Below are 15,044 nucleotides of genomic sequence, written 5' to 3'. Positions count from 1 at the left end.
GATGTTGCCTCTTTTCAATGGTGGAAATTTGAATGAGGCAAACGTACAGCCTATGCGGGTTTTTGAAAATGTTACAGATCATCCTAATACTCATGCAGATGTACATGATGTACTTGATGTGGAAAGGGCTGAGAATGAACGAGCTAGAGGTATGCCAAAATGGTTGGTGCATACTTTGCATGACAGTAAGTTAGATGCACCTTTGTCTAATTGTACTCGTTCAGGTTCTCGCCAAGCATCTTATGCATCAGATTGTTATGCTTTGGCTATTTCTAGCTTATGTGATGTTGAGGAACCTATGTCTTTTGATGAAGCACATAATTTTGAATTTGGATAGATGCCATGAAATCAGAATATGACGCACTTATAGAAAATGACAAATGGACTTTATGTAATTTGCCTCCTGGATAAAAGGCCATTGGTATGAAGTGGGTTTACAAGTTGAAACGCAAGCCGGATGGTGAGATTGATTGCTACAAGGCTCAACTTGTGCAAAGGGTTATGCACAACAAAACGGCATAGATTATGATAAGACTTTTTCTCCCAATTGTCGTATGACTAATGTGTGTTTTCTATGTGCATTGGTAGCTCATTTTGGATGGGATGTACATCAATCAGATATTGTTACTACTTTCTTAAATGGTGACATATTTGACGAAGTTTATGTAACGCAGCCTCATGGTTTTGTCATTAAAGGGCCGGTAGATAAAGTGTGCAAATGTAAGAAAGATTTGTATAGGTTGAAGCAGTCTCCTCGTGCTTGGTATGAGAATGCTGACACTCATTTGGTCAAACGAGGCTTTGTAATAGTCCAACAAAAATAACCTTGTATGTAACGCGTGAAGGTGATGTACTTCTCATTATTGTTCTATATGTGGATGATTTGCTGATCACTGGTCCGAATGAGGCACATATTTCTAAATTTAAGGCTTATTTGATTGCTACAAGTTTCAATATGAAAGATTTGGGGCTATTGTATCATTACTTGGGCATACAATATAAGCAGTGTGATGGAGGTATTGCCTTGTGTCAAACAAGTTACATAGAGACATTTCTATCTAAGTTTGGACTTGAGGATTACAAGCCTATTGCCACTCCCATAGAAACAAGTTTAAAAGTGAGTCTTCATGATGTTGGTGATCCTATCAATGTCACTCTTTACAAAATTGTTCTTGGATGCCTTATTTATGTATGCAACACAAGGCCAGATATTTAGTTTGCAATCTTGCAGGTCAATAGATTTATGCATAGCCCATGTTTAAGCATTGGCAGGCTGTCAAGTGGATCTTTCACTACTTGAGTGGCACGTTACATCTTGGGTTTTTTTATCCCAAGGGGGGATCATTGACACCAGATTTACATGCTTTTTCAAACGTATAGTGGACTAGTTATTTCAAGCTAAGTATAGGGCAATCTTCACAGCTACGGTTGAGTGTGTATGACTCAGAGTCCTTATGGATGATTTGGGTATTAAACAGGACACTACCAGCATCATCTACACTGATAGTCAGAGTGCATTGGCATTTGTAAGGAACCCAATTTTTCATGCTCACACAAAGTGCATTGAGTTGCATTACCACTATGTCAGGGAGAGACTTTCAATAGGAGAGATCAACTTGGCTCATGTGTCAACACAAGAGAGATCTTTTCACAAAGGCATTGTCTTGTGAGAAGTTTGAAGCTTTCCGCAAAGCTTTGGGCTTACTCCACTTTGTGGACCGATCATGTCCTCAAGGCATGGCACTTCTCTCTATACTCTATGTGCCAGCTCTCATTCATCGCATCACTCCTAGGAGGGGTTTGTTACCATACACATGTGGTAGTGATGTGTGTGAACACACTTAGGACCGCCGGGGCATCTTTCCCCTCACTAGGAGGTTTTTTCCCCGTGCGTTGTATATACACCCATCACTCTAGGGCTATCTTGTCCTTCCATTCCACTCTAAGTAATGCTACTCTCAGTTGCAGGGCTTGAGCTTCCTTCGTCTTCTCCAAGCTATGTGTATTTCCCTGCAACCCTATTTCCGACAGTTTTGGTACTAATTTTGCAACTTGCAAATGGAAAAATATCTACTTTAGCACTTGGCTTGCCAAGAATGAAATTTTTTGCTCTTTTCTCTATAGATTGACAATTTAAAATGCTAATCAAATACTTGATCCATGCAATGTGGTTACCAGAGGATTACTTTTAAATTTTAACACCATACTTTTATCCAAAATACAAGATTCCTCTGAAAAACGGAAAAATATTATCAATCAAATTGTTGATTTATGGGTTAGAGCCAACTACTAGCCTCTTGGAGGACAACTAACAATTGACAACCTTAAAAGTGACTTTGACAGGTTGGAATACACAAAAATCTTTTGAGTTGGCAGATTGTAGTTGGGGTGTAAACTATAGATCCATGCAAACTTGTGACCATGGATGGTTGATCCTTGATTTAAAGAGTTTGATTTATAGCCAAATTTGTAACCACTTTCATGCAAGGCCATTGTAGATCCATCTATCCACACAAAGACCTAGTATTGCAACCCACATTATTACCAAGCATTTGTAAAAAACACCAATAAAATCAAAAATCCAAAAAAACACCAAAAAGGTTTACCAAATTCACAAAAAAATACAAAATGAACAGACTAATATTTCCATAAGCATTAGTTCACACACGTCCCTTGCCATTAATGAGAGGAGTGAGTGCCTAGGAGGTTCATGTAATTTTGACTTAGCATGGCCATTACATCAAGATTTGTAGCTCCCTTCGAAGCATCCACAAATTCTAGTCACAAGGATGCAACTCCTTTTGTCAAATCAATGTCGAAAGTGTCAGCTCATTGGAATTGGGGTATTCTAGATTAGCCTAGGAAGAAGACTCTCACATTATGGCTACTCTACCTCAAGGCAATAACTTCAAGATAAGCACCAAATCATCCATGATAAGGCATCTACCAATCTATAGCGCTAGGTTCTATGAAGGTACTATGGAGGTTTTGTGTAAAGCTAAAGGATGTGCATAGAGCAACCCCTATGGATGGTATGATTTTAGTGTATGACCCAAGTGACCACTATATGGGCTCTAACAACACATCATATTACAAGACTACATATTTGGAGGATATGGATGTTTGGAAAATAATTAAACAATGATGAATATATCTTAGAGCAGGTAGCAAGAAAATCTTGCAAAGGGCCAGTTTGAGGAGCCCATGCAAGCCTCCAATGCCTTCTCAAAGTTCTCCTATTGTTTGGAACCCTTATGATGATCTTGCACCCACCTCAATGATAGGCAAACCCAACTCCTAGTGCACCAACTATTTTCTAAGGCTAAGGAGGAGAAAAGGCCTCAAAGATTGACATTTCCCATGGATCCTCCCAGAATGCCACCACGTATGGCTCCAATAGCCTCTCCATCACCAACATTGATAGCACCTCCCATGGCTCTAGATCCATCAACATCCCAAACTAGAGAGAAAGGGAAAGGTAAGGCTATTTCCAATGTCATGTATGTGATTCTAGGGCATCAAATACTTGTAGATGATGAATATGTCATTCTATATGGGGATTGAAATGTCATGGGCTTCAAGATGGCTAGGTTAGCAAGCCTTGAAAATGTGTGCACCTGCAAAGCACACATTAGTGATAAGTGTATGGAAAAACTATAGAAAGCCATGAAAGTCTTTGAAAAAATGAAGCACAATTCAAATAAAGAACAAAGGACAAAAGAGGACAAGCAAGTGCAAGTGGTCACAAATTTCTAGATTGATTTTTCTCAAAAACCAATATTTTGGTCAAAGCTATTGTAACCATTTCATCCCTATTTATTGACATCTCATAATCCCCTATGAACTCCTAAATTTTTGGAGTAGATAAGTTAAGAGAGGATCAAGAAGCTTGGGGAAATTTCCATTAATTTTATGATGTTCAAAGAGCACTAAACTAGGTGTTGGCTGGTCAAGTATGAACCCTAGTTTTATAAGCTCATTATGTTAAATAGCTCTTTTTGAGTCAATTTGGGGTTTCCAAAGTTGGAGACCTAGTCACATTAGAAGCTTGAAGACTTTGTGAACACCAAGGAGCTCCATAGCTTGCCTATTCTCTCAAGAGCTTCTACCTAATTGTGTTCTTCTCCTGCCATATGCTCCCTTATGGATGATGGTTGAAGAGAATTGGACCAGTGGATTTGGCTACTCTTTTGTGCAATATGTTTGAAGCAGCTAATCAAGAAATTTTGTTATTTTGTTTGAATGCTAAATTTATATGTGGTGCTTTCTTGAATCTTGGATTGTGCTTTTGGTTGTACATAGTAGGTGGTGTAGAGTGGTAGGAAAGCTTGGTGATCTAGTTTAGCGCACACACTCTCCTTTTGTACACGTGGAGTAGCTACATCCCTCTATGCTACATTGAGTGAGAGTGTAGTGAGCATTTGGGCTAACAAGTGTATTTCATTGGTCAGATAAAAGGCATTCTTTGTGTTTTGAGTAGTGTAGATCATTGAATAGGAGTGGTAGAGCTTGCAATGCACACATGATGCATCTCTTGAGACCACCAATATAGTGGCAGGTGTAGATAGATTCCGTGCTCTATGTTAGGGTTAATTTCCTTCTTTGTCAGATCAATATTTTAGTTGGTTATTTGCAATATTTGCAAACGCTATACTACAGTGGCTGTAGAACCTTCTTTTGGTGCCATTGTTGGGAAATGAGAGAAGGAAAAAGCCTAGGAGAAGCATAATTTTTTGCATTGTTGTGTTCCTTAGGTTGGATCTTCACTCACTAGATTGGCATTATATTATGCAATAGCTTAGAAATCACCTCCATAAGTTGGGTGGAGGCTCCAAAACCTCATACACCTTTGTGGATGAGACACTCTCCTGCCCATTAGGATTGAGAGTAGGATTAGGGTTAGTTGGTGTAGTAAGTGTCATTTCAAAAAAATTTATTTTTATTAGTTTACCTTTTTCTAGAGAGATATGCAAAACTTCTAACCCCTAACTTTGCCTTGTTTTTGGATATCCCAAATTCCAATACAAGTAGGTAACTATCTAGAAAGGATATTTTTACCAAAAGTTGATTTTTCCATGGCCCAAAATCACACTCAGTTGCTCAAATCGTTTATGATGACTACTGAGATTGTTTTTTGCTCAAAGCAAATTCTTGGCATCTACAAAGGGTTTAGTGTCTAAGGACCCCTTGGGACACATAGATAACCCTAAAATCGCATTTAGATAGTAGTGGCACAAAACAATTTGAGCAATTTTTGCGATCAGAACCCAAAAGTTGCCAGTCGAATCAACCACTGAGGCCTTGTAGAGCTCAGATTGTTTGTGGTTTTTTTTGTTTTTGGTGATTTTTTGGGGTGTTGACCACGCAGAGGCTATCCTCTTAGGGCCAAGACTCTTAGTTTTGAAAAAAAAATGTTTGTGACAAAAATTATTTGAGCACCAAATTTAGTAAAAAACAATATGAGCCTTTGTCAATTGCCCAAAATGATTTGAGTTGCACCAAGGATGCTTAGCACTTGCACTTGCATTCACTAAAGGTAAGTACGCACTCCACTGCATTTGTAAATAGAAAAAAATCCATTTTATTTCATAAATGGACAATATAAAGGTTTAAATTCAAGTCACATTGGGCATTGAGTAAAGCCTAGATGGGAAGGAACTCGGAAAAGGGGGGTCCTTTATCTCTACAGGTAGTTAAGGTTTGGTACAACAATCGATTCCAAATAACAAGTGCCTTCTAGAGCCTCAAAGTGGTTGGGTGAGACCTTCCAAAGACTCTTTAGAACAATCCTAGAAGAGGAGTTGGTCTTTGGTTTAGAAGAAACCATATGTTGTGATACTATCTCAATGCGATCAATAGTTGAAACCTTGGAGAAATCTAGACAAGTCCGCTATGAGTGTACATGTAATTCCAAACCAATCTTTTTGTTGGGGTAAAGGGCCCATAGTGGCTGCCCATCCCCACCATGACTAACACTCCCTACACTACTAACACCAGCATTAAATCATTTACTCTTGTTCTCTATAATGCAATAAGGAACCAATCACACACACTTACCAAGTCTGTGTGATTGGGGTGGAACCACACTTACCAGGTGTGGTTCCACCCCAATCTCTCCTCTTTGTCTCTCTTGTCACCTCTTCGCACACAGACATGCTCAAACTTTGGTATTAGAGCTATGCATTCGAGCTGGCACCGTCTTCATCTCATGCATGAGCCGACCGCACCAAGAAGATAAGTCATCAGCCTTAGCAAGCAAAGAAATTGAAGATCTGTGGATCCAAAGCCTTGGCTTTTTATGAAAAATCTTGGAACCTTGGTACGTAGTGCTAGAAAGGCTAGCTTGGTATATCTTGCCTGGTTTTGGTTTAGTTCTCCTACGGTAAAATGATCTTAGCTTTCCTCTACTGAACTTGACCATACATACTCTCATTTCAGTTAGAAGTTGATTTTTTGCATTACAAATTTACCCGCATGATGCTGGTTACAAAGACTGTGAAACTTGAACTCTCTAGTTAGCGATTAGACATTTAACATGGGTTTATGGTATAATGACTACTCTCTAGCATGAGAGGTTGACTTTGGAAAATGATTATGTTGGTCTCTCGCTTTTTTCTAATCTCTGGTATTACTGTTATTGTTTTGGCCCATTGCTTCGGTTGGGGCTTTTTGGTCTGGTTGTGATTTAGAGAATAGAACTTTGGCCTGCTCTATAAAAACATACTTTATAATTCTTCTGCTTTTTTGGTTTTCATACTGAGAAAAACAAATCTGTTTCTTTTGTTTTATATCGGGTAACAACTGATTTAATTGGTATTGATATTTACTCTTTTAGCAAGGATTAAAATAGGTATTTTTTACTGGCTTTGTGAAAAATTATGTCGGCCATGACATATGAAGAGAGTCATTTGTAAATAATGATGGCGTTTGAAATGATTAAATCTATTCTTAACTTAGGTAGTGGTAAATTTCTTTTAAAAATCCAAACATATGGGTTGGGACTCCTCTGGTCGTTTTGCTAGTTACCGTAGTCGTGTACCTTACGGTGTCGTTTGGATAGGTTTTAGTTTTGCTTTCTCTAAATATACTACAGAGGCCTTTAGGCTCTGTGTTAACCCTCACGCACATTCCTATCACCTAAGACGGACGCCGTATTATTTATTTGGTAGAGTCAGGTACTGGGCTTGTCGGTCCAATAGGAAAAGGGTAAGAGTGATCGATGATGAGAGGCGCACTCTAACTGGAACATTCAAGGGATTAGTTGGCTAAGCGTGGGCGCCCAAGTGTGAATGGGGCGAGCTCATATAAAAGTCAACTAAACCTAAAATTCACTCATTCTCTCATTTGTGTAATTGAAGAGTGCCCTTGCTCCATCTGCATCTTCTTCTTCATCATCTCCTTGTGTGTGTGTGTGTGTGTGTGTGTGTGTGTGTGTGTGTGTGTGTGTGTGTGTGTGTGTGTGTGTGTGTATGCGTGAGAGAGAGAAAGAGTGTGTGTATGCGATCGAGCATTGCGACGACGGCACGGCGGCGACGAAGCGGTTGAGCACGGCGCAGCGGCGGCTTCTTCTTCTTCGCGGCGAGGAATCCTCCACGACAGCAAGCGTAGAGTGGTGAGTGACACACCATCGCCATCTTTGAGCTTACTAGTTTAGGCTAGTTGCATGTTTTGAGCCATTTGTGGCTCGCACACAGTGTATTGGCAAGTTCCTTGCATTGAGACGTGCCACAGACGTGCACATTTTTGGCGCCGCTGCCGGGGAATGCCATACACTAAGCCTTAATGGCACTCTGTGCTTCTTTTGTGGTGCAATTTCAATTGTAGGAAAGGTAGGGAAGGAAGGTGTGTGTGTTGAGAAGAAGGATTTTGTTTTTGCTACTATGTATTTCTTTGTTAATGAAGTTTTGAAAGGTACTGTGTTTTCTCTGTGATAAGGTGTTAGTATTAAGGTTATTAGTTCTGTGTAATGTAAAGTACAGTAAGTGGGAAGTAGATTTGTTAGAGCTAATGAAGTGTGTTAGTGTGTAACAGTAGGTGTATTAGTTGTAAGTAGGTAGGTAGAGTGTGTGTGTGTGTGTGTGTGTGCTCGCGCGCAGACCGCGGTGACCTTATCCCAACAAAAAATAATAATAATAATAATAATAAAATTTTTAAAAAAATAAAGGTAAGACCGAGATCAAGAATATCTCCCAGATCCAAGACCAAGCTCACGCTCAAGTTCAGGCTTAAGTCGTCCTTTAAAATTACGTATTTTAGCTTCACACGTAGCTAAAAATCGACTTTTTTGAGGACCAACGGAGCTTCAGGTGACCGAACGTTGTGTTGTAAAGCACACCGCGACCCTCTGAGTGATATGCTTGTTTTGAGCTATCACACACTTTAATCCAAAAACCAATCATTAAAGAACATTTAAAAAAATAAAAAACGAGTGAAAACGGACGCCTAAAAAAGTAAGCGATTAATCTTCGAGGTTATGCGCCGACGCTTGTAGGGTGCCAAAGGCACATGCATCTGCGCTCTGGTCGTGTGTTAGAGACGGAGCAACTAGAGAGAATTTCGACTTACGCGAGTTCTCAATATCCACCTACCTTAGGTTCCGGGCCCTTGGCGGGGACCCAAGGTAGTACAAACCAAGACCCAAACATAGCGGCTAATGACTCTTCTTTTGACTACGACATCATGGAGGGTTTCCCAATACCTAATCCCAAAAGCTCAAGCTAAGACATGCATGCCATGGGCCCGCGGTCCGGGCCGAGCATGCTTAGCCGCTTGAAGGAAACCTTTAGTAGAGCCACTCGCTCCGAACATGGAGCTAATGAAAGTAAATTCTCCATTCATGACCAACGTAGACCCTATACCCTTAGAGAATGTGCACGTAAATACTTCATTCACTGCACCCCCTGACTCTTCAGAGTTATTTCCCTCTGAGGTCATATTACCCGATGGTAGAAGCCTTCCCGAAGTGCAAGAGGTTGAGCGATATATCATTGCGGCTAGGGAAAAGGAAGTTGAGAGCTTACGCAAGGCGGAGCAACGAAGAGAGTTAAAAGCGAAAGCCCCTATGTCAATATCCTTGCTAAGAGATCAATCGAGTGCTCCTGATTTAGCAACCGCTAAGGGCCAACCCCTAGAAAGCAACATTGCATCTAGCTCAAAGGACACCCCTAGCACCTCAATCCTAGATGGAGTGTTCTTAAATGAGAACTGGGAGTACGAACTACAAACAAAAACTCTAACCGACTTATATATAGGTCACACCTATGACGTGGGTTGGTTAGATGTCCTACAATCCACAATGGGTGCTACTAGTGTGGAGGATCAACAACAAAGAGTTTGTGAGGTCATCCATAGGGTCATTGAGTTAGAGAGATAGAACAAGGGGATCAACATACCTTCAACGGGTCTCATGAGATTCTTGGATACAGGAAAGGCTAAACAACCGACTTTATTGCAAATGGAGACTCCCTTGGTAAGTCCGATGGATCCCCCATATGTTGTTTCGCCAAGGGTCTCGGTGCAATCGGAGCCCACAAGTGATAGCTTTAACTTTCCAAGTCTAACTCATCTTTCCCTTGATGACACCACGGCTACCATGCCTACCCCAATGGTGGGCATGTCGGGAAACACGCCATGGACCTCATTTGTTAGTAAAGCACCGCTACATGGTAGCTCAATGCCTACAACAACAGTACCTACAAGTGTGTACCAATCGTATACACCCATGGATCCTCGTACTCATGTAGTTCCTACCCCTCCCATTGTTTCAACAACCTATACTCCCCAACCACAACACCCAAGTTCTTATTTACATGGGACTATACCGATTAGCATTAGCATGTCACATCCGACGTCTGCTATGCCTAGGGCCACACATATGAACTTTGGGCCACCACATGGCACAACATCGTACCCAACGTGGAACCCAAGGGCTTCCTATGAGCCAAGCCCAATGCCAATACCTACTCCACATGTAGTCTCTGGAGCGCCTTCACCCACAGTGCCTGCTCACTTAGGTGACTTGGCAACATTTGCTCAAGCTATTGGTCGATCTATTGCTGACAATATGCGTAACATGCCTGATAGAGGAGGAACACTTAGATCCACAACCCAACCTAGATGAGAACCTTGTTATAGAAATACATGTTAACAAGTTGGGACAATACTTTGAGGGTGATGAATCCAATGCGACCACACCAATCACTACTAAGGGATTAACTGTGAAGGGAATCCTTAATGGTGGTGTTGGGGTTAGCATTGTGACTAAAAATTGATGGGAAACTATGGGAAGACCTCACCTTGCGACCACAACCATAGTAGTGAAGATGGCCAATGAATCTATTGTTAAACCTATTGGGATGCTAGAAGATCTCAAGATCAAGCTCTTTGGACATAAAATAAGGATTACCTTCATTGTTATGGATTTCTCCAAACACACTATGGCATCGGAGATGATCTTAGGACTTCCTTTCATGAGGGAAGCAAACATGGTGCATGACTGGTCTAAAATCATGTCTACTTGCAGTTCCAAGATTCTGTTATTCGAGTGGATCTGGTAACTGGTCGAGCACATCCCCAAGGAAACAGGTTTATAACTGATCATAGATGTGACACCACAGTTCACTCGATCCCATTGCAGTATTGTTACACGTGTAAAGTGGACAATGATGTTGGGGAAGATTCTCCTTATATGGATGTACTACCTGGGACGACTGAGTCGGACAATGTGGATTGGGTCCACCTAGCAGCAACCATAGACACTTGAGGAAACAGGGGGACGACCTGGGTAACACTTGAGGGAGATGAAATGCCCGTACCCTTAAATATGCTACAAGCAATGCATATAGCTTCTGACAAGACTCATCCTAATATAGCGAATAAAACATACAAGTGGATCCCTAAAGCTTCTTTAGAGACCATAGCTAGTGCTAAAAAACAAAAGCCTTCTACGAAACGTCCCACTCGCTCCAAGAAATGTAAGGAAACGTGGCGTTGAATTCCTAAAAAACTATTGGAAGCCCAAGGCTACTATGAAGGAAATGATCAAATCTGGGTGTCAAAACGTAGATTGTGTTCTTACCGGTCACCTGACCCATGTGCGCCCTATCCTATAGCTTCAAAGCAAATTGACGATCACGGAAAGAAAAAAATCATAGAATGCTACACACCCACTCCAGAGCTAGTTTGGGTACCGAAGAAAAAACGATTTGTTCCACCTAGCTCAGGAAGGGGGGAGTCCCATGAAGCTTTTAGCTCCTCATGTAATGCATCCATAGAGGTAAAAGCTTCTCCACAACCTCCATCTACAATAGTGGACCTCCATGAAGCTACAAATGAATCCACACCTCCGAGTGTTCAAGAATCACCTGATGAACCACTTCAAGTTCGATCCTGGGAGAGTACCTTACCACCCTTGCAGCTTGACGAGGCACCTAAGGTAATAGAAAACTACTGGCAAAAATCCTTACCTATTACCAACTGGAACAATTGGTTTCAAAGGGTGACGAGCACGTTTCAGACGGTATGATCTACCCAAGGAAGGGGGGAGTGTTTGCTGACAGTCATCATTCACTCACTCCCCTCTCAACCTTCCTCCGTGACCTCTCAATCTCCAATCTTAGGGAATGTATATATAAAGCCTTATACTCAGAAAAAACAAAAATAATAAAGAGCAAGAGCAATTAGCAAACGAGTATGCACAATAAAAGTCAGAACATTGACCCAGACTTACACATTCACATCCGGTACACTGAAACAAAAACCAAATACCTTTGATCCTCATCACTCAAGTGATAGAGGGTAGGTAGGGTTAGTACGATAGGAGTGTTTCTGTTTTAGAGTTTACTGATTAGCAAAGTTCTTTTTTCCCACTGATGTGCCTCCTAGAGGTATTCTTTGTGTTTCCTCGTGTGTACAGGAACGTGTTGCTGTGGTTAGGATTTGGACCTTCATGGAATCTTTCTCTCGTTCACACTTCAAATCAAGCACGACCATTCACACAAACATGTGTTTCTTTTCCATTAGCATTGCCCCTTATCTTTTTGCATCCATGTTTGTCTGCTTTAATTGTGATTGGTAGCATAATATTCAACGCATTTGCTTAGCACCAAACATTAAATTCAATGTAATTTTTTGTCATAATCACTTGTCTAGGTTTAAAAATCAAGCAGTCTGACTAAGTTAGTTTGACCAAGCTAGGTGTTAGAGATCTTCTCTTAATACCATGGGGAATGCCTTCCTAATTATCAATGGTTACTTAGGTTCTTAATCCGATTTAGGCAGCATTGTGTGAAAATGTACTAGCGTTTTCTAGTGGGCTTAGTCCCTATTGACCTTTAGCTTAAGTATTATAAAGGGAGTTTACTAGTGTGATGAGCCTGGAGAGGGTAACAGTGTTATATGACTCCCCAAAGTTACAAAATTAAAATGCTGAAAACGAACAAACAAAAAATCAAAGTGCCACAATGTAAAATCTTAAGCTGGAAGAGAAACCTCAGCTTGATTTGGTACTCCACTCACATGTATCGCCTATGGTACTAGAGCCCTAGAGGTTCCCAGTGTGGGCGCTTTTCCTTGAAAAGCAAAAAACCCAAGGCCTACAAAATAAGCACACACATCAAAATTGAAACAATGTGAAAAGACTTTTGGGGGGTCAAAGAAAAGGAAATCAGTCAGGCGATGATTTCATGAGCAATTCCTTTTATTGTAGTTTAACTACAAGGTCTTCTAGGTATAGCCTCTAGTCAGCCCTCGGACATGAAATACTTGGCTCTCGCGATTAAACAACTTAATTGACAGAGAAAATTGAGAAGCTTGTCCATGGTATTAATAGTCGATCTTTAGTGCCTTTTGATCGTTAAATTAGCGACCCCATTCTTGTTTGTTTTTTTATCTTTACAATTGTTTATACGTTTGATTATATTACAATTTAATGTTTATTGCTGACAAATGGTTTAAAATTCTGTTACCAATCAAATTGTCTGCCTACAACTGCATATGCTTTTTAATTGTATATGAGAATGCAAACACTGTGCCAATGTTGTTTGATTTTGCAGTGTGACTGAAGGAGGCTAAGGAAAATCATCTCAAATGCTCTTCCACCTCGACGAACGAGCTTTAACTCAATAGCTTCCGAGGGCGGAATCTACATTAGGAAGGGGGGCATGTTAACCCTCACGCACATTCCTATCACATAAGACGGACGCCGTATTATTTATTTGGTAGAGTCAGGTACCGGGCTTGTCGGTCCAATAGAAAAATGGTAAGAGTGATCACCGATGAGAGGCGCACTCTAACTGGAACATTCAAGGGATTAGTTGGCTAAGCATGGGTGCCCAAGTGTGAATGGGGCGAGCTCATATAAAAGTCAACTAAACCTAAAATTCACTCATTCTCTCATTTGTGCAATTGAAGAGTGCTCTTTCTCCATCTCCATCTTCCTCTTCTTCATCTCCTTGTGTGTGTGTGTGTGTGTGTGTGTGTGTGTGTGTGTGTGTGTGTGTGTGTGTGTGTGTACGCGCGCGTGAGAGAGAGAGAGAGAGAGTGTATGCAATCGAGCATTGCGACGATGGCACGCCGGCGCGAAGCGGTTGAGCGTGGCGCAGTGGCGGCTCCTTCTTCTTCGCGGCGAGGAATCCTCCACGACAACAAGTGTAGAGCGGTGAGTGACACACCATCGCCATCTTTGAGCTTACTAGTTTAGGCTAGTTGCGTGCTTGGAGCCATTTGTGGCTCGCACACAGTGTATTGGAAAGTGCCTTGCATTGACACGTGCGACAGACGTGCACACTCTGTAATTAAAATAAAATCTTTCTCTGACTTCGTTCATGCGTAACCAGGCTTTCCTCTATCTCTTTAGGAGGTGTTTTAGCTCTTAAAAGTTGATGCCTAGTGTAGGGTGCATTTCTCAAGCTAACTTATGTTTGCTCCTATGGGGTAAAAATCTCCCCGATCTGGTTAAAGAACGATTTAGAAATATTTAACATAGTTTTTTAAGATAATCACTTTAAAACTCTTTAAACTAAGGATAGGCAGCAACGGAATGTTTTTTAAAAAAAAATTGGAACTGTCTTGATATATAGTAGCATTTATTTTGGGAGTCTCACTCTCTTGGAAAGATTTGCTAAAAACCAAGTACTCTTATGCTGTCTTCAAAAAAAACAAAATACACGATGAGAATTGTTGTTTTCATTCATTGTGACATGGATAACAACTGGGATGCCTAGTGTCACCTGCGTACAGTCACGTGCTAACGAAGTGTTTTCTTGTGGCTATGGGTGTAGGTGAGGGCTACCCTCTTTGATAAATACATATTGTTCTATGTGGTTGAGGACATGAATCTTATCTTTTACCTTAAAGCAACATCACTCCAGACTTAGGGATTACTTTCTCCCCTGTTATACTTTGTTTTCTTCACTACCTTGTACAAAATTTATTCTCAACAGCAAATAAATTATTGTACAAATCCATTGTATTTGCCTAGAATTATTGGTATGTGAACAAGTAGTGTTCGTTTGCGCATATATATCTATTTAGTACTGCTACACACACACACACACACACACACACACACACACAGAGGAGGTCACAAGCTTGTGTTGAGAGCATACACAGCTCTCGAGTGAGTGTACTCACGCAAACATGCATGTTTGGTGTGTGTAGAGCTCTTGGCCTTGGACATAGTGCAACACAAACAACATATTGCACACAAGGAGCCATCAAGGTCTCTCTACTTTCATCGTGAGGTCTCAGCTTTGGCATTAGCTTTAGTTCCTACTTTGGATTGGCTTCAGCATTCTACACATAGTTAGAGAGGTAGATAGCCGAGTAGGGATGATGTTTTTTGGTTTGTGGCATCCGGCCTCGTTCATATCACTAGAGCTCTTCAACATGCGATTCCCAAGCACACGCCTACTTGGAGGCATAAATCTTGACATAAACATCACGTGTGAGTGTTTGATCACCGATCGAGGACATATTTTCCAGTGAGGCATAGTTTTCGGCAATGGCATTGTAGGTGGAGTTTTTCTCTTAGGGATTGCAATTTT

The sequence above is a fragment of the Adiantum capillus-veneris genome, chromosome 29, assembly GCF_014529385.1.
Source record: "Adiantum capillus-veneris isolate H3 chromosome 29, ASM1452938v2, whole genome shotgun sequence".
NCBI lineage: Eukaryota > Viridiplantae > Streptophyta > Polypodiopsida > Polypodiales > Pteridaceae > Adiantum > Adiantum capillus-veneris.
Note: the sequence above shows the minus strand (reverse complement) of the source record.